Below are 22,409 nucleotides of genomic sequence, written 5' to 3'. Positions count from 1 at the left end.
CCAGATACACTATAAACTTCTAGAAGGTGGTTTACTTTTTCTGAATCCCAAGTGCCTGGCATATGCTAAGAATTCAATAAATGCTTACTTCTTTAATAAATGAACAGCAAAGCAAACTTAGCAAAAATGGAAGGCACTGGACAGGCAGCTAAGTTCCGAAAATGCTTCCTAGCAATCTCCACGTGATGGCATTGAAGGAAACTAGATAATGACCTAATAATTTATTTGAGGAGGTTTGGGAGAAAACAGTTCACAAAGGAAAGGAACAGTACAAGAGAAGCCCAAGTCTTGTGTGACGTTGTAAGATGCGAGATAGTCAAAGCTCAGCATTAAATTACAACTGGTTGCAACACCTTTCCCTTCCAGACTTAGACCCAGCTTACCCTTCCATTAGCTGCTCCCTGCAGTGTGCCTTCTGTTTTTCCTTTAAGCACACAACACCACTTGCCCTTCCTGAGAGAGGCTGTGCACTCTCACTCCTCTGCGCCCTTGCTCACAATATCCACTGGGCCTGAAATCTACTTTCATCTCTTATCTTCCTGGACGACTCCTCCTCGCCTTGCCATTGCCAGCTTGTCTCACTTACCTATAGCTGCATAACAAACTCCCCCAAAACTGAGTGGCTTAAAAACAAGTTGATTTATTATTTCCAAAGATTCAGTGAGTTGGCCTGATACTTCTGCTGGTCTCACTTGGGCTCACTCCTGTGGCTGTCATCTGGGGACTGAGCTCAGCTGGGACACGATCACACCTCGTTTTCTCTCTCCATGTGGTCTCTCATCTTCCAGGGCCTCACTCTCCACATGGCCTCTTTCCAGCAAGGTAGTCTGAACTTTTTTTCCATGGCAACTGGGTTCCAAGAGCTAAAGCTGAAACTTCTAGGTCTCTTAAGGCCTTCCTAGGCTCAGAAACCCCACAATATCACTTCTGTTGCATTTTGTTGGTCTAAGCAAATTACATAGCCCAGGTTCAAGGAGGGGGGAACTAGATAAGAGGAGCTGCAGAATCATATTGCAAAGGGACATGAGCTCAGGGAGGCATAGTTCATTGCGATCCATTTTTAATAATCATATAGCTGAAATGTCACCACTTCATTTGTGATATATATATATATATATATATATATATATATATATATATATATACACACACACACACGCACACACACATGCATATGTATTCATGCATCATTTAACAATGGTAATACATTCTGAGAAATGCACTGCTAGACAATTGCATCATGCAAACATCATAGGGTGCACTTACACAGACCTAGGCCATATGGGCTAGCCTATTGCTCCTTGGCTACAAACCTGTACAGCATGTTACTGTACCAAATACTGCAGGCAGTTGCAACACAATGGTAAGCATTTGTGTATCTAAACATATCTAAATATAGACTATGGAAAAGTTAAAAATGGTGCACCTGTATAGGGCACTTACCATGAATGGAGCTTGCGGGACTGACGTTACTCCAGGTGAGTGAGTGAGTGGTGAGTGTGAAGCCCTCGGGCATTATTGTACAACACTCTAGGCTTTATAAACACTGTATACTTAGGCTACACTAAATTTATCTTAAAAACATTTTTCTTTCTTCAATAATAAATTAACCTTAACTTACTGTAACCTTTTGACTTTATAAACTTTTAATTTTTTTTTTTACCTTTTCAACTCTTTCGTATTAATACTTCGCTTAAAACGCAAACACATTGCACAGCTGTACACAAATATTTTATTTCTTTGCGTCCTTCTTCTACAATGTTTATTATTATTATTTTTAAAACTTTATTGTTAAAAACTAAGATACAAACACAGACTTTAGCCTAGGCCTATACAGAGTCAGGACAGCAATATCACTGTCTTCCATCTCTACATCGTGTTCCACTGAAAGGCCTTCAGGGGTAATAACACGTATGGAGCTGTGATCCTGCGATAACAATGCCTCAGGAACACCATCTGAAGGACCTGCCCGAGGCTCTTCTTGAGGAGATGTCACTCTTTTCAGAAATATGTCCGTGGGGGTTTGTTTAGTTTGTTTCTGTTTTTTCATCATAGATTTGCTTGTAAGCAGATACTGCATCATGAACATTCCTCTCTATTCATGAAAACCCTTTGGTGTTGGAGTCTATCTTTTTAAATGTTTTAAGGAGATTGTTGTGGTCTGCAAAAGCTCCTGCTAAAGCCTTCAGTGAATTTTCCTGGGGGTTCTTATTTCAGCTATGTTTTCCTGCTCCAGTTCCAACAATTCCTCATGAGTCAGTTCCATAGGATCTACCTCCAGGAGCTGCTCGATGTCATCGTCATCCACGCCCAGGTTCAGTTGTTTGCCAGCTCAGCCGCAGCCGCGTTGATTTAGGCAGCCCGTTCATCTTTGAGAAACCCTTTGAAGTCGTGGGTGAACCTCTTGTGTGTCTTCTTCCTCCTGCCATTCATGCACTCCTTGGTGACATCACCTCAAGCCTAAGCGAGGTTCCTGATGCACTCATACATGTTGTAATCCCTCCAGAATTGCATCAGTTACAGCGATAATCCGCACAAAGGTTCTCCTTGAAAGCTGAGATAGCCCTGGCTGTTTTGGCTCAGTGGATAGAGCATCCTGCTGACTGAAGGGGCCTGGGTTTGGCTCACGTCAAGGCCACATTCCTTGGTTGCAGGCTTGATCCCTGGCCCTGGTCGGGTGTGTGCAGGAGGCAACCAATCGATGTGTCTCTCTCACATTGATCTCTTTCTCTCTCTCCTCCCCCTTCCACTCACTCTCTGAAAAGCAATGGAAAAAATATCCTCAGGTGATGATGAAAGAAAGACAGAGAGAGAGAGAGAGAAGGAAGGAAGGAAGGAAGGAAGGAAGGAAGGAAGGAAGGAAGGAAGGAAGGAAGGAAGGAAGGAAGGAGGGAGGGAGGGAGGGAGGGAGGGAGGGAGGGAGGGAGGGAGGGAGGGAGGGAGGGAGGGAGGGGAGGGAGGGAGGGAGGGGAGGGAGGGAGGGAGGGAGGAAGGAAGGAAGGAAGGAAGGAAGGAAGGAAGGAAGGAAGGAAGGAAGGAAGGAGAAAAGAAAGAAAAGGAAAGAAAGAAAGAAAAAGAAAGAAAGAAAGAAAGAAAGAAAGAAAGAAAGAAAGAAAGAAAGAAAGAAAGAAAGAAAGAAAGGAAGGAAGGAAGGAAGGAAGGAAAGAAAGAAAGAAAGAAAGAAAGAAAGAAAGAAAGAAAAAGAAAGAAAGAAAGAAAGAAAGAAAGAGAAAGAAAGAAAGAAAGAAAGAAAGAAAGAAAGAAAGAAAGAAAGAAAGAAAGAAAGAAAGAAAGAAAGAAAGAAAGAAAGAAAGAAAGAAAGAACTGCTATAACTCCTTGATCCATTTGTTGGATCAATGAGGCGGTGTTTGGAGGGAGGAATACCACTTTGATATTAGGATGCAGATCACCAGTAAAAGGAGAATGTCCGGAAGCCTTATCAACAATAAGCAAAATCTTGAGAGGTGTGTTATTTTCCAATTAACACTTCTCCATTTTGCTGGCAGAGCCAATCAGGACGGCATCTTGGAAGTGGAGCTGGGTCATCCATGACTCTCATTGCTCCTGTGGTACACTGACAGGGTGTGCTTACTGATATGCTCAAAGGCCCTGGGGTTCTCACTGTGTCAGATCACAAAGGGTGTCAATTTGCAGCCTGCAACATTGCCCCCAAGAAGGACTATTATCCTGTCCTTAAAAGCCTTGAAACCTGGCACTGACTTGGCCTCCTTACGGGTGAAAGTCCTTTAAGGCATCTGTTTCCAGAACAGGGAGGTTTCATCCATACTGAATATTTACTCTGGCAAGTAATTTTCTTCCACAATCAGTTTAGAGTTTCCCAAAATTCTTCAGCTGCCTTCACATCAGCGCTCACCACTCACTTTCACTTGATGTCATGAATAACATTTCTTGAGTCATATCAGCCACCCAGGGCTAGCAGTAAATTCAACGTGGTAGGTGGGTCCGACCTTTTCTTTCAACGTTGCAAACAAACTTCTCGCTTTGGCCATGATCTCATGGTGTTGAGAGCAATGTGCTTCTGTGCATCCAGGTCATTAGAAGCTTCTCCATGTGGGATACAGGCCCTTCTTGAATTTTTGTCCGTCTCATTGACTTCAGTGAGGCAGGTCCTTCAGCAGCTCCCATCACTTTGTTCTTGCCCTTCGGGGTGGTAGCTGTGGTGGAGTGGGACAGGCCCGACTGGCGAGCAATTCCCATCACTGATTTTCCACCATCATAGCCTTAAGCAATTAAAAAAATTGATTGATTTTTGAGAGAGAGGAAGGGGGGAGAGAGAGAGAGAGAGAGAGAGAGAGAGAGAGAAACATTGATTTGTTGTCCCACTCATTTATGCATTCATTGGTTGCTCCTTGTATGTGCCCTGACTGGGGATCGAACCCAAAACCTTGGTGTATCAGGACACTCTAACCAAACTCAAAAACATCTTCCCTCCCCAAACTACATCTCCTATATTTCCTATCCAGGTGAATGGCAGAAATGAGGACTCACATCTTCCACTTCCCTCATCCAAATGGCCTCCAAGTGCTGCTTATCATAACTCTCTCTTGACTCGGTTCCATCCTTCCATCTACACTGCCATAGCTTTAGTCAAGGGCCTCAGATTTCTCCTTTGACCTATTGTCACAGCCTCTCAACAGGCTTTCCTGAAACTAGTCTTGCCTCCTTACCCATCCTCCATCCTTCCAGCCAAATCATCTGGTGATGTTAGCCCCCTCATTATTAATCTTCATGGGTTTCTACTGCTCTCAAGATAAAGTTCAAAGTCTTTTGCTCTGACTTGGCCTCTGCCTAATCTCCCTCTACAGCCCTCTGCCCTTGCGCTTTATGCTTCAGCAATACCAAACTTTTTATAGCTCAATTCATGCCATGCTCCCTCTGTTCTTGATGCTTTTGACCATGCTAGATTCTGTGTCAAAAACAGTCGCCCCCTTCTCTGCTTGGGTAACTCCCTGCTTTCTCTCAAGACTCAATATCTGGGAGCACTGCCCTTTCCCATACCCTCCTCTCACTCTGGGCTACATGCTTCTCTTCTGTTTCGCCATAGCATGAAGTAGGCTCTCGTAGTGGCAGGTAGTAAATCCCAGTGGCAGCTAGGATTTGAACCCAGATGCCCGGCCCAAGTACCTACTGTTGAAACCACTATACTTCTTTCCTGCTCAGACACAGCACTCATCACACTGCATTGTAATTGTCAATTTGCCTGTAGGTCTCTTCAACCTATTGTGAATTTCTTGAGAGTAGAGATTATGTCACATTCATCTTTTGACCCTCAGAACCTAACATAGTGCCTGTCACGTAATAGATATTCTATATATATGTACTGAATGGATGGACAAATGGATGAATGAATGAATGACTACTGGAATTTATGGATAATTCATCTTGCTCTGTTGTTTTAGCCATTTTTAAAAGATAAAAATACCTATAGAGCCCGGCCGGGCGTGGCTCAGCAGTTAAGCATCGACCTGGGATCCAGGCGATCAGGGTTCGATTCCCGGTCAGGGCACATGCCCGGGTTGCGGGCTGCAGCCGATCAATGACTCTCTCATCATTGATGTTTCTATCTCTCTCTCCCTCTCCTTTCCTCTCTCTGAAATCAATAAAGATATATTTTTTAAAAAAACTAAAAAAAAAACAACCTATAGAACTAGATACTTCAATAAAGACCCAAGTTATATTAAAGAAAAGAACAGAGGACTACTCACAGGTGATAAATTTTCTGTTTACTGATGTTCTGTCAGCAGTTTAAAAATACAAGCAAAATAATTTTATTAAGAGAAAATATACAACAGTGGAATGAAGAAGGCACTAGATAACTGTAAGAATTTAATTCTTCCTTCAGCTCCTCCCCATTAAGATAAGAAATGAAATGAAACCTACTATTAAGAGAAACTAGAGAGGGACACAAAGGCTGTCTAAAAAAGATATAAGCTTGACCAAATGAAGATATTAATAATACATAGAAATATAATAAACATAATACACTGACTGGTAGCTTGGTTGTAGTGGAAAGCACACAGATTTTACATCCTAATAGACCTGAGTTTGAATCCTGGTCCTGATACTCCCCTGTGCAAGTCACTTAAACTCTCCAAACCTCAGTTTTCTCACCTGTCATATGGGGATGATAATATCTACCTTAGAGGGATGTTATGAGGTTTACAGATAAGGTACCATGCTAGCCCAGCGTTTGACATGGAATAGATGGTCAGTCGATGGTAGTTTTAGTTATTATTTACTTGGCCCTTTATATGTCTCAAAGCACTTTCATATATTGTCACAAAGTGATTTAGGGATCGAGAAAGATTTGTCATGAAAGACTGCAGTATGCTATGAAAAAGCACTGGACTAGAAACCAAGCAGACCTGGGACTGAATCTGGCTCAGCCATTTCAGAGCTTGTGACCTGGGGCAAAGTCTCTGAACCTTTCTGAGCCTGTTTACATATCTATAAAATAGGGATAACAGTACCTAGTTGCACAATGAGGGATTTTGTTCACTTATATGCAGGCTTAAAAGCTAGCAGAACTCTGAAAAATCAAAGCCCATACTTACGAATGGCAACCAAATTGAAGAGTCACAGTCACCAAAAGGCTCAAACAATCTGGTGTGATCCCAAAGATTTTAAGAAGAGATTTTTATAAAAAGAATATGAAATACTCTGGAAAATACAAAATAAGAATTGCCCTGGCTGGTGTGGCTCAGTTGGTTGGGCATCATTGCTTGCACCAAAAAACTGTGGGTTCAATTGCTGGTCAGGGCACATGACCAGGTTTTGGGCTTGATCCCTGGTGGGGGGTGTGCAGGAGGCAGCCAATCCATGTACTGCTCTCACATTGATTTTTTTTCTCTCTCTCTCTCTGTCTCCCTTTCTCTCTCTCTAAAAATCAATAAAAATATTTTTAAAATAACAAAAAAATAAAATAAAATAAGAATTTACCTGAGGTGGCTTCAATAGTACCTGGATACTAGAAACAGGTTGTCTCAGTGGGTACACTGACAAAAATTGGGTCCTGGATTTGCAGAAGTGGGTTTTGGACCCTGAATGGTTTCGATTCCCTCCCAAAGTATAGCCACAATGCAAAGCCTTGGTTGGATAGAGAGCTGGCTTCTTGCCATAAAATCTCTTTCTCAAGTATCTATCAAAAAGCAACAATTCACAAGATCACACACAAACCAAAAGACTAGCTTAAAACTTTACAACCAGTTTTCATTAAACTAGTTCTCTCCTATTGAAAAAATTACATATATTGCACATCTAGGTAGAGAAACACACCCATATGTGCACAAAGATGTTTACTATAGTACTGTCGTTGATAGTAACAAATAAAAGACAACCTCAAAAAGCAAAGAACCTCAATGTCTATCAGTAGGAGAAAGACTAAATAAAATACTATACAATAGTTAAAAGTCATGAACTAAGGTATGTGTCAACAGGGATAATTCTCAAAAATATAATGTTGAATAAAAACCACAAGCCACAAGAGGATATGTATGGTATGATACCATTTATGTCAATATACTACAATGCAATCCTATGTATTTTTCTATACCTATTTAGATAAAAGTATTTAAAAGATTTATCTGGAAGAATGCTCATCAAACTCAAAAATGGTTATCTATGGGAAGAAGGGAGAGGAGCAAGTTGGAGAGGTGACCAAGGGCACTGTGATGATTAATTTTATTATTTTTAAAAATTTTAATTTATTGATTTTTAGAGAGAAAGAGGAAGAGGAGGGGGAGGGAGGGAGAGAGAGAGAGAAAGAGAGAGAGAGATTTGTTGTTCCACTCATTTATGCATCATCGGTTGATTCTTGTATGAGCCCTGATGGGATTGAACCTGCAACCTTGGCCCATTGGGATGATGCTCTAACCAACTGAGCTACCTGGTCAGGGCTTGTGGTGATTCATTTTATATGTCAACTTGACTAGGCCACTGGGTGCCCAGATATTTGGTCAAACATTATTCTGGGCATGCCTATGAGGATGTTTTTGGGTGAGATTAACATCTGAATCAGTAGACTGAGTCTAGAAGACTGCCTTCCCTAATGTAGGTGGGCTGCATCCAATCAGCTCAGGGCCTCAATAGAACAGAAAGGCTGACCCTCTCTCCTACCTGACTGCTTAGGCTGCTCAAACTGAAACATCAGCTCTTATTGGGTCTCCACCCTGTTGACTCTTGGACTGGAACTAGTCCACTGACTCTCTGGAGTCTCCCTCCAGCTTGCTGACCGCAGATCTTGGGACATCTCAGCTTCCATAAGTGTGTTGATCCAATTCCTTATAATCAATCAGCCTCTCTACATATAGACATCAATATAGATGTAGATATAGTCATAGACAGAGATATCCTGTAGGTTTTCTTTCTCTGGAGAACCCTAATACAGGGATTTTAGCTTTCTCTTTTTAATGTTCCGATTTTTTAAAAAGGAGAATGGATTCACGTGTTATATTTATTATTAACTTTATCTTCAAAGAACCAAAGCATGTCAAGCCTGTATTGTTATTCGCAGTTAACAGATAATGAAACTGAAAGGGTAAATGACTGTGGCAGCCCTTCCCCTTAGTTCCCACATGCACAGTTGGCAGGGAAGTTGCCAAGACAAATGCAGCATAAAATCAAAGTATTTGGAGCTCCTTGTTAGGGTGCAGAAATTAAAAGTATTATCATTTTTTGCTTTTTCCTTCTCACCTTCTTTTTTCAGATCTTCCACACCAAAGGGATGAGCTCAGGCGCATGGAGAAGGAGAGAGGAGGCAACAAATGTCTCATAAACATGGTAATTAACTCGATGTTACTTTCAAGATTTGCAGATGTGCCAAAAGTTGTCTGACCCCCAGAGTGTGGAGTGAATACTGCTTTGGAAATCATTGAGAATCAATGCTTCAGAAACATAATTTATGGGCACAGTAGCTAGACAGAAACATTTGCAGTGGAAAATTCCTTTCACTCCCCAGTTAAAGGATGGGGATAATTCTTCTGGACAGGAAAAATGTGCTTTGAAATATGTAAGTAAGAGGAAGGCAGAAAAAAATTAAAAGGGGGAAAGCTACCTGAATATTTATAAAATCCTGATCTTTCTTGACTGTTTTGGGGAAAGATATATTGACATAAAATCTATTTGGGGGCTGTTCTGTTTTACTTAAAAAGAGAAAATAAGAGTAAAGGTGTTTGCTTCTGTTGTCAACAAACACAGAAACCCCCTTTCCATCAAATTAAGAAAAAGCTACTGAGGGACCTGGAGAGTATTGAGCTAAGCGAAATAAGCCGGTCAGAGAAAGTCAAGTATCACATGATCTCACTCATATGTGGAATCTAATGAACAAAACAAACTGACAAACAAAATAAATCCAGGGACATGGAAGCATGCAACAGACAGGAATCTCAGAGGGAAGGGGGCGGGGCGGGAAGAGATTAACCGAAGAATTTATATGCATATATGCATAACCCATGGACAGACAATAACGAGGTGAAGGCCTGGGGGAGGGGCGGGAGTGAGGAAGAGGGGGTCAATGGGGGGGGAGGAGACATCTGTAACACTTTCAACAATAAAGATAAATTAAAAAGAAAAAGAAAAGCTACTGTATCTTAGATCTTGGGAGGTCTTGTGTAACTACTTGAATGTCTGTAAACATGGAGATAGAATACTTTCTCTTCTCTGCCTCGCTCCAAATCAATGGCTTGACCTTTAAATTAAAAATGTATTAGTTGTTACACAAATAAAATGCTCTGTTATTCAAATAGAATTATGTATCTTTTCAAACCTGATTGTTTATCAAGATACTTTTGGAAGCTATTTTCAGAATTCTTCCTTGATTAAGTACAAGTTTCTTTAAACAATGTAATTTATAAAACAACAATATTGCATTTAAGGAATTCCAAAATGGTTATGTTGACTTCTGATTTGAATTTGGATCTGGTCTTTCAAGAGACCATATACGTGGTGCTTATATGAATGTATACTAATAATACTTTATTGTGAAGACTTCATTTTATCTGGAGAATCTAATTTTTTAGACTGTATCACTCAACTTTTAGTAACTATCCAAGTACATTTCAACTGAAATCAAAAAGGGTTTCTGAATTTCCCAGAATCTCTATTTTGTGTTATTTGTATAAATATTTAAAATTATAATCAGAATTACTACATTTGGGATCCAAGACAAATATTCTATCTTTATATTATATCTTTTCATTTTTTTCTTATTCTTTATTGTTGAGGGTATTACAAATGCCCCCTCCCCCCGCTTTTCCCTTTGCCCCCCCCAGTTCCTGTTCCACCCCAGGCCTTCACCACCCTATTGTCTGTGCTCACCGGCAATGCACATATGCATATAAGTTCTTTGGTTAATCTCTTTCCTCCTCCCCCTCCCTCTGAGATTCATCAGTCTGTTCTGTTTTTTAAATTATGAAATGTTTTAAACACATACAGAAAAATATAGAGACTACTATAATAAACTCCCATGTATCGATCACCCAGCATTGTCAAATCTTATGTTTCCCATATTTACTGAAGATATATTTTTAAAGATTTTTAAATTAAATTTATTGGGGTGACATTGATTAATAAAATTATATAAGTTTCAAATGTACAATTCTATAATACATCATCTGTGTATTGCATTGTGTTCACCACCCAAAGTCAGATCTCCTTCCGTCACCATATATTTGACCCCCTTTCTCCGTTACTACCCCCCACGCCCCCCTTTCCCTCCGGCGACCTCCACACTGTCGTCTGTGTCTATGAGTTTTTGTCTGTCTTGTTTGTTCATTTGTTGCTTTCAGTTTTATATCCCACATGAGTGAAATCCTATGCTTCTTGACTTTTTCTGTCTCACTTATTTCTCTTCGCATGATATTCTCAAGACCCATCCATGATGAAACACTGCCCCCATTTTTTTTTTTTTTAAAGAAATAAGACTTTATGGCCCTAGCTGGTTTTGCTCTGTGGTTAGAGTGTTGGCCTGCGGACTGAAGGGTCCCGAGTTCGAGTCCAGCCAAGGGAACGTACCTCTGTTGTGGGAGGCAGAGAATCAATGTGTCTCTCTCATCTCTCTCTGTCTCTCTCTCTGTCTCTCTGTCTCTGTCTCTCTCTCTCTCTCCCTTCCACTCTCTTTGAAAAGCAATGGAAAAAGAATTATTCTTGGGTGAAGATTAAAAAATAATAAAAAAAAGAAAAGAAAAAAAAGAAATAAGACTTTATGGATACAGTTCAAGTTTCCTGCCCCCATTCATTTCCCCTGCCTCCCTTTCTCAGAAGTAGCCACAATAATGGATTTGATGCTTTTCATATCCATGCATGTTTTCACATTTTTACCACATACATGTCTATGCACAAACTGTATGGAACGTTGCTTTGCCAATTTGAAGGTTTATTAAATGACATCAATAGCACAGTGGATAAGCCCACAAACAGAGCCAGAGGCGGTCTGGAGTATCTGCTGTAGCTGTTACTAGCTTTGTTACCTTGGAAAAATCACTTAATCTCTCTGAACTTCATTTTCCTCGCTATAAAATAGAAAATCATAATAATACCTACCACATAAGGTTGCTTTGGGGGTTAAATGAGTTGATACATATGAAGCACTCAGAACATAATACACTAAGCATAATGTGTTAGCTGTTACTCTGCACCTTACTTTTTTTACATAACATTTTTGAGATTTATTCACGTTGATACATGTAGCATTAGTTCACTTTCAAAGCTGCACAGTATCCTATCATACGGATATAATGTAATATATCTACTCTTCTGTGGTGGACATTTAACTTGTTTCCATTATAAAAACTGTTGCAATGAACATCCTTATACATGTCTCCTTGTGCACATATATGAGAGCATTTCTCTCTAGTTCCTCTTTAGTTAACTATTTCCAGAAAAATACATTCTTATAAAATATGGCCTTGGTTTCTTTTTCACAGCAATGGAACTATGTGTCCAATTTATTCCAATGTCTTCAAAATCAACAGTGTTTGTGATTTTCTAAATGTTTGCAGCCATCCTCTTGAGCGTCCAAATCACAGTTTGGTTGAAGTCATGATGTTAGGACAGCAAGCACTGGTCTTATGAATTAATTTTGATTGCCTCTTAATTTTCACCTACTGCTCTCTGCAAATTGCAGGATAGAACCTGACCTCCAATCAAACAGGATACCATTTTTATACCATGCATAAAAAAATCTGATTGGTCATTATACTTCAAAGGCTTTTGAGGTTTATGTCACAACGGCTGTAATGAATGGCTTTTCAAACTCTGACTGTTTTGTTATTTCTTCTTGGGAAAAGACTGAATTGGTCAAGTGGGTGTTTTATTGGTCTTAACTCGCTGAATGGTGGGCTGTAAACCTTAAGAATGTTTCAACAACTCATAAAGGGATAAAGACCCCAGTTAAAAAGTTCCTGATGATTGGGATCTTAGACTACTGACCTCATTAAGTTTCATCTGGTAGTCCTTTTGAAGACGTATTCAAATTTATCATTTTCTCATTCTGAAGATTGTAGGAAAGTGTTATTTTTAAAAAAGCAGGGATAAAGAACTTCTGATGGCCTTTCTTTTTTTAAGGCATTTTCTTGTGCAGCTAATTGGTGTACTTCTCCTTTAAGAATATCTAAATAGCTATACTGTTTTGCCCCATAAGGTGACTTCAAATTGATTCTCAAAGTATTCGATAAACTATATTTAAATCTGAAGGAATAAAACCTCAGTAAAGACTCCAAGGCTGATCTCATTTTATAATTTGGCACCTAGACACTTGGATGTCCCACCCTCTGTGAAACAAGTCATCTTCTTTCATTGTTGGTAGCTGGCTCTTCATTTACAACTCTAAGAAGGTACTCATCAGGTTTTATAGCTCCATAAATAAATCAAAAAGCACCTTTGAAAAAAAGACTATGTGAAAAGCATTCCAAACGAATGGAAATATCGAGTGTTTACTGAGTACCACGTTTTATTTATTGAGCATCTACTGTGCTAGACACATATTCCTGCTCTTGAAATGGGTAAGCGTATGCACTATGTTTGGCCAGGAAGCAGATTGTGATCTGGTGTCTGGATCTGGTCTGGAAAGTGTGCTCTCTAATGGTGTGGAAGATAGCCCAGGGCTTGGTGATGAGAGGACTGGGGTGCTGCTCACAGCTGTCACTGGACATCGTGTGACAGTGAGGATGTTCGTCTCTTGACTCTTGAGCTTCTCTTCTGAAAGATGAGGGGATTGGTCCGGATGCTTTTCTATGGATCTTTCACACAGTCCTATGAACTCTGTGTAAGGAAGGAGCCAGTGCTGAATGTGAGACCTTGTGGAGAACATGAGGCCTCACAAAGCTCCGGGAAGGATTCAGGTGCTTGGGAGACTAGCAGGGCTTGCATCTAACTAAACCAGTCAGTCAGTTTAGTTAGATATGTGATCGCTTTTAGTTTAAAGTGTACAGTAACTAACAACAAAACTAGGATAATGTATATATTTACCTACTTTCTTGATAAAGTAAGTTTGAAAGATATCTTCAGGTGACTAGAGAATAACATTTAAAAATATATTACTACTGAATATTTAACAGCAGTAGGTGGTTTGGGTTTTTTGCATCAACTCAGGTTAAAAGCAAAATAGAGTCCAACCGGCGTGGCTCAGCGGTTGAGCATCGACCTATGATGCAGGAGATCGAATTCTGATTCCCGGTCAGGGCACAAGTCCGGGTTGTGGGTTCGATCCCCAGTCGGGGGTGTGCAGGAGGCAGCTGATCAATGACTCATCATTGATGTTTCTATCTCTCTCTCTCCCTCTCCCTTCCTCTCTCTGAAATCGATAAAAACATATTTTAAAAAAAAAGCAAAATAGAAGAACCTATCAATTATAACAACACAAAAAAAATTTCATGAACCTGGACATTACCTTTGATTTTGATCCATGGCAAATGTTTTAACAACTGGCTCTCCAGATCTCCCTGATCTATAGCATTTGGTGATTTTCATGGTGTAAATGCTCTCACGATGGTTCCCAATGTGAGGTAACTAAGTGGAGCTGGGAAGACATGTGCACAGTTAGCTCTTGTGAGCCGGTGCTAGCAGGGTCCAGCACACCGCCAAAATATATACTGTGTATATAAGCAATATATTTACCTTTCTCTCTGAACCAGTTGAGTATAAATTGCTGATGTGATGCCCCTTTTACCCTTAAATACTTTAGTGTGTATGTCTTAAGAATGAAGACATCCTCCTAATGACCGCAATATAATGATAAAAATCAGGAAATTAGCATTAATTCAGTACTATTATATAATCTACTAGACCTTATTCAATTTTTGCCAATTGTCCCAGTAATGCTCTTTATAGCTTAAAGAAAGAACCTAATCCAGTATTGCCTATATTTGGGGAATAAAGTGTATTTTCTCAGAAGTTTCTATCTCTAGCTTTCTTCCACTTTGCAAATCTCCCTTCAGCCTTTCCACAAGCAGTCCTAGCATTAATTTCTAGTGTCGAACGTTAGAAGTGCTATCAGCACATAACAGCAAACGTGCTGTGTTACCGATGATAGACATCAGAAGCTGACAGTGGGTCAAGTATTTGAATTTTACTTAATGTTGGTAGTAACTAGGAACAAATACTGCACTTAAGCTCAGGGAGTCGTCTTCGTTGTCAGTAATGTCCCTCTTAGTTATTAATACGACCTCTGCTTTATAAGCTTGCGTGCATGCCAATAAAAGAGAGTCTTATTGCAGGTTCTGGGCAATGCTAATTTTATTTATTTATTTTTGAGAATTTTTACAGGAGTTTATTTGAGCCAAACTGTGCTGGGGAGCAAGACCTCAAATGCTCCTGCTGGGCAATGCTAATTTTAACCAAATCACTTTCAGTAATACAGGGAAATAACTTAAAAATGTTTATTTTGGGGGGATGTGTGTGTCTGTTGTTCTGCTAACAATAATGTTTCTGCTTCCAAAAACTATTGCCATTTCTATAAAAACTAATACCCAGCAACAATGCCACAAAAGTGACAAACAAAATGAAGAATAATTTAATCATTAAATGTGCATGGGTTTAAAATGATAAATGTCTCCTGAAAGAAAATAGATCCAGAAACATGGAAGCATGCGACAGACTGAGGATTCTCACAGGGAAGGGGGGAGGCAGGAAGAGATTAACCAAAGGACTTATATGCAGATATGCAAAGCCATGGACACAGACAATAGTGGGGGGAAGGCTGGGGGAGCAGGAGTGGAGAGGAGGGGGTCAGTGGGGGGAGGAAGGGGGACATCTATAATAGTTTTAACAATAAAGGTACATTTTTTAAAAAATGATAAATGTCTCCTGAACATATTGAAAAATCATATATCACAACAGGACCTTTAAAGTAACCCATAAGTCTGAGTTGATAGGTCTGCCTGTGCCTTGATCAGTCTTTTTTATTATTGAATGCTGGCACTCAAAAAAGAATGCAAATGTCATCTGTCTACACAAACAAATCCTGTGACATGTTTAACTCCTTAATACAAATAACTAGACCAGTGCCAGCATTAAGGGATGAAAGAATTAGCTGCTGATAGGAATGAATGATTTTGGCTCGTATTTCTGAAATGACTTAAGCAGAAGGCAGAAGGTAGTTTTTTCCTTGAAATTTCCAGAGATTCATACCAAGTTTCGACTTTTGCTTCCATGGAGATCTGGCCATTCAGTGAAGGCTGTGCCTCTACATGCAAAAGGAAAAAAAAAAAAAAAAAAAGCAGGAAAATCAAATGGATTATGAAATAAAGACAGAACAAAGACGGTCAGTGAAATGATCATCCTCCTTCAGGCTGCAAAGCACATACACCCTGAGCCCTGACTGCAGTCTCACTGCCGGTGCTTAGCCCAAGCCCATCACCTCCCAGACTATCTATACCTTTCCACTCCGTCCTCCAGAGACATCTTCCTAAAATGTCACACCGAGCATTGCCTGCAGGACACCGAGCTCCTTCCTTAGCACGGGACTCCAAGGGCCCTCTGTGCCTGGGCTCCTGCTTATGCCTCGAGCAGAAACATCTGCAGGTCTCTGCCCCCCACTTTCTAGGTGGTTCCTAAAGGGGCTGCAGGTAGTTCCAGGAGGAGAGGGGCTTTCTGTTTTGACTTGCCATGCCTTTGTTCACACTCCTCCCCCGGCAAAGCTCTTTATCTTTTGTTTGCCTAATGAATACTATGTTATTTCAACTCTAACCTTCTTTATAAACCCTTTCTGACTCCTGCCCACGTTCACCTTTGTACCCACATTCTGCTTGGTCAATCTTCTATAATAGCACTGATAACACTGATTGGATTTGTTTGATCCTATCTTCTCTAAATGGGCTGCAAGCTCTTTGAGGTCAAGGACCATAAATTATTCATATTTCTATCACCAGCCCCTATCCCATTCTGTGTCTGGCACATAGAAGGCACTCAGTTTTTATTAACCAATGTCACCCCAATAAATTCAATAAAAATAAAAAAATAACATAAAAAGGCACTCAGTAGACACTGTAGAATGAGGAACTGTTGTAACTTGAATTATCTAAGATAGCCAACTGTCCAATAGGAAGCCACTAGCCACATGTGGCTAATTACATTTAAATTTCAATTAATTAAAATTAAAAATTCAGTTCCTCAGTCACGCTAGCCACATTTCAAGTGCTCAATAGCTACTGCTGGCTACCATACTGGACAACACAGATTACGGAAACTGCCATCATCGCCAAAAGCTCTAATACATAGTGCTGATCTAAATAATTCTTTTTTCTCTCATTTTAGTTTAATAAACATTGATTTCTACTATATGCCAACATTTCTGCTAGGCATGGTGGTTATAGCAAATGCTACTAAAACATTTATTATTATTATATTATTATTATTATTATTTGCAAGGCATTCCAAACCTGCTAGGGAGAAACCTTGCAAAATGAGATTATTTCTATATTGGAACATCGGGGAAGATTTTATAGAGATTTTCTCATTTAAATTGGGCATGATCTCACTCATATGTGGAATTTAATGAACAAAATAAACCAATGAACAAAATCGATCCAGAGACATAGAAGCATGGAACAGACTGAGGGATCTCAGAGGGCAGGTGGGTGGGGAGAGATTAACCCAAGAATTTATATGCACAGATGCATAACCCATGGACACAGACAATAACGTGGTGAAGGCCTGGGAGGGGTGGGTGGGTGTGGGGTGGATGGGGTCAATCGGGGAAAAATAGGGATATCTGTAATACTTTCAATAATAAAGATAAATTAAAAAAAATAAATTGAGCGTTTAAGAATGGAATTTGAATGGGGCAAAGCTTGGAAAGGAGAGAAAATAGCATGAGCAAATGTACAGGGGTGGGAAAGCATGAGGAAATTGGGAAGTAATTTAGTTTGCTTAGAATGTGTGGTATCCGAGCAGGGAGTAGTTGTTTAGATCATTCACTCATTCCTTCAACCATTGCATAAGTATTTCTGGAGTACCTCTCCTGTTTTAGGCTCTACACTAAGCGCTGGGGATACAACAGTGACCTATACAGACATTGCCCCAGCAGAGTTTACAGTTATGAGTGATGGTATTTGGATAAGATTGTGGAAGGCACTGAAAGCTACCCTACAGAGTTTGTACTTTGTTCCTCAGGCCCTGACACTCAAAGTGTGGACTTTAGAACAGCAACGTGGGCTGGGCATGACCGGGGAGTTCGTTAGAATTGCAGAATCTCAGGTCCCACCCGAAACTCAGACTTACTGAATCAGAATTTGCATTTTTAGCAAGATCCCTGAGTTGCTCTTAAGCACAGTCAAGTTTTAGGGGCATTGCCGTGGGCCAGCGGTTTTCAACTGCTGCGCCACAAGAATTTTTAAAACACGCAGTACCTGACTATTTAGTCAGGGGCACTGACCTCTTTTCCCTTAGGTTGGCAAGTATAAAAATGACAACAGGCCACACAACAAAAGCTGTCAAAATTACACCTGTGTTTTTGTCAGATCGGCAAAAAATATATTTTTGGGTGTGCCGCAGAATTTTGGTAATTAGTTTGTGTGCCACGAGATGCAAAAGGCTGAAAATAGCCGCTGTAGGCCAACTGAGCCAATTAGATAGCGAGTGAATTAAGAATAAATAAGGGAGTAGGAGAGTGGCAAGTAAGTAAACATAAAAGTGAGTAAGGAAGGTAGTATTCTAATCAGTACTGGGTTGAATGCGAAAGAAACTGGTCATGGGGCAATTACTGTAGCTCAGATGAGAAGTGGGAGGGCTTATATGTGAGAGACATCAACTCTTTTGTATATAGATATATTTTCAGTTCCATTAACTCATACTGGAAATACTGTATGTTATTCAGAGTAAAAAAAAAAAAACAAAAAAACCCATCAAATTCTGTAGTATGGTACTTGAGATGTCTTGGAAAGGTGCGAGCTATTTGTTCTAGACAAGGCTTATTGGTACGTCTATTTCCTGTTGACGCCACAGGTCCATGGTCTACTCCCAGTATCGAGGTATCAGGCTCTCAACTGTGTAAGTTCATACCGGGGTAATGATAAGGGTCCCGGAAACTGAGTCATTATATCCGACGTAACAAAAAGCTGATTTGTAAACTAGAAATTCAATTTCTTAATTTACAGTGGAGTAATTACTTTTCTGCTGACCAGGGATTTTTTTCTTTTAGTAACAGCATTAAACTTTTTATTACAACTTTTTATTTTGAAATAGTTTAGGGCTCACAAGGAGTTGCAGCTGTCCCCAACGATAATAGTTGACATAACCATAGTATTTGACAAACCCAGGATATCGACACGGATAGAATGCTATTAATTCAAGTACAGACTTTATTTGGATTTCACCTTTTTCCGTGCACTCCTGTATGCGTCTGTGTAGCTCTATGAAATTTTATCACGTGTAGATTTAAGTAAACACCACCACGATTAGGAAACATAACTGTTCCATCACCACAAAGATACTCCCTCCCATTACTGCTTAATAGCTACACCCTTTCCCCAACCTTAACCCTTGCCAACCACTGATTTGTTCTCTATCACTATAATTTTATCATTTTGAGACAATTATATAGTGCAATCGCACAAGTGTGTAACTCTTTGAGACTGGCTTTTCCCACTAAGCATAATACCCCTGAGGGCCATCCAAGTTGTCCCATACATCAGTAGTTCCTTTTTATCGCTGAGTAGTATTCCATTGTATGAATGAACCACAGTTTGTTTAAGCACTTACCAGTTGATGGGCATTTCGGTTGTTTCCTGTTCTGGGCTATCACAGGTAAATCTGCTCTGAGCATTTCTGTACAGGTTTCTGCGTAAACGTAAGTTTTCATTTCTCTAGGATAACTGCTCAGGAATAAAACTGCTAGGTCATATGGTAAGTATGTTTAACTACATAAGAAAGTGACAAATTGTCCACAGTAACCAGTATAAGATCTTAAAAATTACGTAATTTATGTAAAAATTACATGCTCACTGTAATAAATTAACACAAGGTAGCAATGTATAAACTGAAAAGCAAAATTATAAGCCCTGAAACCCTGCACCAACTCTTTCCTCAGAAGTAACCATTGTTTCCTGTATATTTTTCAAGAATGTTTCATGCATATGCAAGCGCATATATGTACATGTAAAAAAAAATATATATGTTCACAAATGGGATCACACTATACACGCTATCTGCAACTTGACTTTTTTTTACTTAACATCTCTTAGACCTATTTGCGTATCAGTAAATAAAGATATACTTGTTTTAATGGTGGACACAGAATTCCATTATATGGATGTACTATAATTTCTTTAACCAGTCACCTAATGATGCTTTTTCTATTGGCTGTTTCTTTATTACAAAAATACTGTAATGAAAATCTTTCTACATATATCTTTGTGTAACTTGCACTAGCATATCTATATGATAGAAATGAAAATGCTAGGTTAATTTTACATGTTGAGATACTTTTTTAAACAGTTTACACTCCCACCAATGGTATATGAGAATTCTTAGTTCTCCAACATTGAGTATTATCAAAATTTTAAACTTCTGCCAATCTTGTAGGATTTAATTTGCATGTCTTAGTGGTGAATGAAGTTGAGTGCTTTTTTATATATTTATTAACCATTTGCATTTCTTGTCTAATAAGTTAGTTAACTTTTACATCATTTGTCTGTTTTTCTATTAGAGTATTTTTATTTTATTGATTTGTGACAGTTCTTCATATATGAAGGAAATTAGCCTTTTTCATTCATGTAGCAAATATCTTCTCACAGCTTATAGTTTATCTTTGTTTATGGTATTTTGATATATAAAATTTCTGTGAACTCAAATTTATCCATTTTTAGGCTTCTGGATTTTATGTCATGTTCAGAATAGTGTTAGAAAATACAAAATATATGTGTATGCTACCTAGAGTAGGAGACTATCTGGAGAACCTAATTTATAATCAGAAGCTTGCTCTATTTGTATGGAGTCAGAGCAAAGAGAATTGTGGGATGGTGTTTTTCAGACTATGGTAAGGCTGGAGGATTATCTCTGCTACACTAGTGACCAGAATATTTTTGCATTAAATAGTGTCTTGCCCCTTACACAGTATCAAATGTTCTAACTATTCAACTTCCCTCTTTCAGCATTTATCAGGCACCAAAAGCTTCTGCCATTACAATATTATTTCATGAAGGACATGCTACAAATAATTAAGATTAAAACTTACTCTATATCAGTTACATATTTCATTTGATGGCATTTTCTCACTTTGTTCTCAAATTATTAGGGTGCACTCTGGTCTTTCAGCACCCTAAGAGATAAATTTTACTTCTTAGGATAGGACTAGAGCACGTAGCAGTGTGATCTGTACATACTCAAGGCTCAATAAATATTTTTTGAATGAGTTCTAGGAAAAAGAGGGGCTACTGTGAAACATTCAATATAAGTATCAATTTGCTATAAAATTTTTCTGATGTTATACCAGTTATTCTTCTTCAGCGGTATTTTTCTCAAAATGAAAGTAAGTTTGCTAACCGGAGAAACTTGTCAATTTCGTTCAAAGTATAGAGTTGTTTCAAGTCTCAGCTGCCACATAGATAATCAGCCAAGAATGTAAATTTATAAAATAGATGAAAAACTGCACCATGTACTATAAATGTGATGTTTAGAGCAGAAAAATCAGTAGTTTTCAGCTAATACTAAAACAGGAAATCATTTCATATCAATTGATATTAAATTGGCACAATTGAACTAAATTAATGTAAAATGATTTGGTACAGAGCCCAATTTTTCTATTACTTTAAGTGGAATTTTGCATTAACTTATATAACTGTAAATTTTCCACTACTCTCTATTTAATGTTCTAGCTGCATCATTCTGTAACTTGAATCTATTAAAAACTGTATAACATTCTACCAAAGATGGTCTATAAAAGAAATGGAAATTTATTTTGAATAGTATTGCACTGCCCAAAGCTTTAGAGGTAAGTAAAAATGTCTCTGATTTTATTTCTTGTTATTGATATTTAGATGTTTCTGTTTAACTTTTATTGTTCACTTGATTAAATATACCATAACTCTTTTTAAAGTCGCAGGAAAAAAAACACCCAGTAAGCGCACAGGATTGGAGAGAGACCAAGACACAGGCGTGGAAGGAATATAATTTGAGGGCCGAAAATAATCATTCTGTTGCATTAGGAATGCTTTAGACGTGATATCGGGTGAAATCTCCACCATTTACACGGGGCTTACATTATTTCTCATTTGGAAAATCTGTCGTTATTAAAGACACTTATTCCTTTTCTTCTAATTGAAAAGTAATTCAACATTAAAGAAATATCTTAACTAAAATTGTAAAAAAAAAAAAAGAAACAAACGAACTAACTAAACGACGACTGTATGAATCTGGAACTTCTATAACAGCAATGGAGACAGTGTAATAGGTCACTTCTTCCTGTCCTAGGAAAAGCGGCGCTTCGGAGGGGACAGGGCCTCCCCGACTTTATCTCCCGGAGTGGAGAGCTCCTGGCAGTCCAAGGGCCCGAGAAGCTGGATTGAAACAAACAAAAATATATACAAAGGGTGAAAAAGACCTAGATTGACCGGGGTCGAAGGATCGGAAGGGGTCCTTTCGCACTTCAAACATCTTGGGAGAGGGGGCAGGAGCCAGGATAAAAAGGAACCAAAATTCTGCAAGTCTGGAGGGCACCCCCGCCCACGTTTACTGGAAGACAGTGGGTGAGCGGGGGTGGCGGGGAAGACCCTGGAGGTCCCTGTCGGGTTCTTTGACCCAAATTTCGCTTTCCCTGCACTTCGCTCGGGCCCGTCCCCCACCCCCCTGGCCCAAGAGTCGAGAAGGAATTGGTCGGGCTCCCGGCCTAGCCTAGTAGCCCAGTTCCCTGGTCTCCCGAACCCGGGAGAGAGCAAGACCACGTTTTCTGGGAGAC

This window comes from Miniopterus schreibersii, assembly GCF_964146895.1.
Source record: "Miniopterus schreibersii genome assembly, chromosome: X".
NCBI classification, from domain to species: domain Eukaryota; kingdom Metazoa; phylum Chordata; class Mammalia; order Chiroptera; family Miniopteridae; genus Miniopterus; species Miniopterus schreibersii.
Note: the sequence above shows the minus strand (reverse complement) of the source record.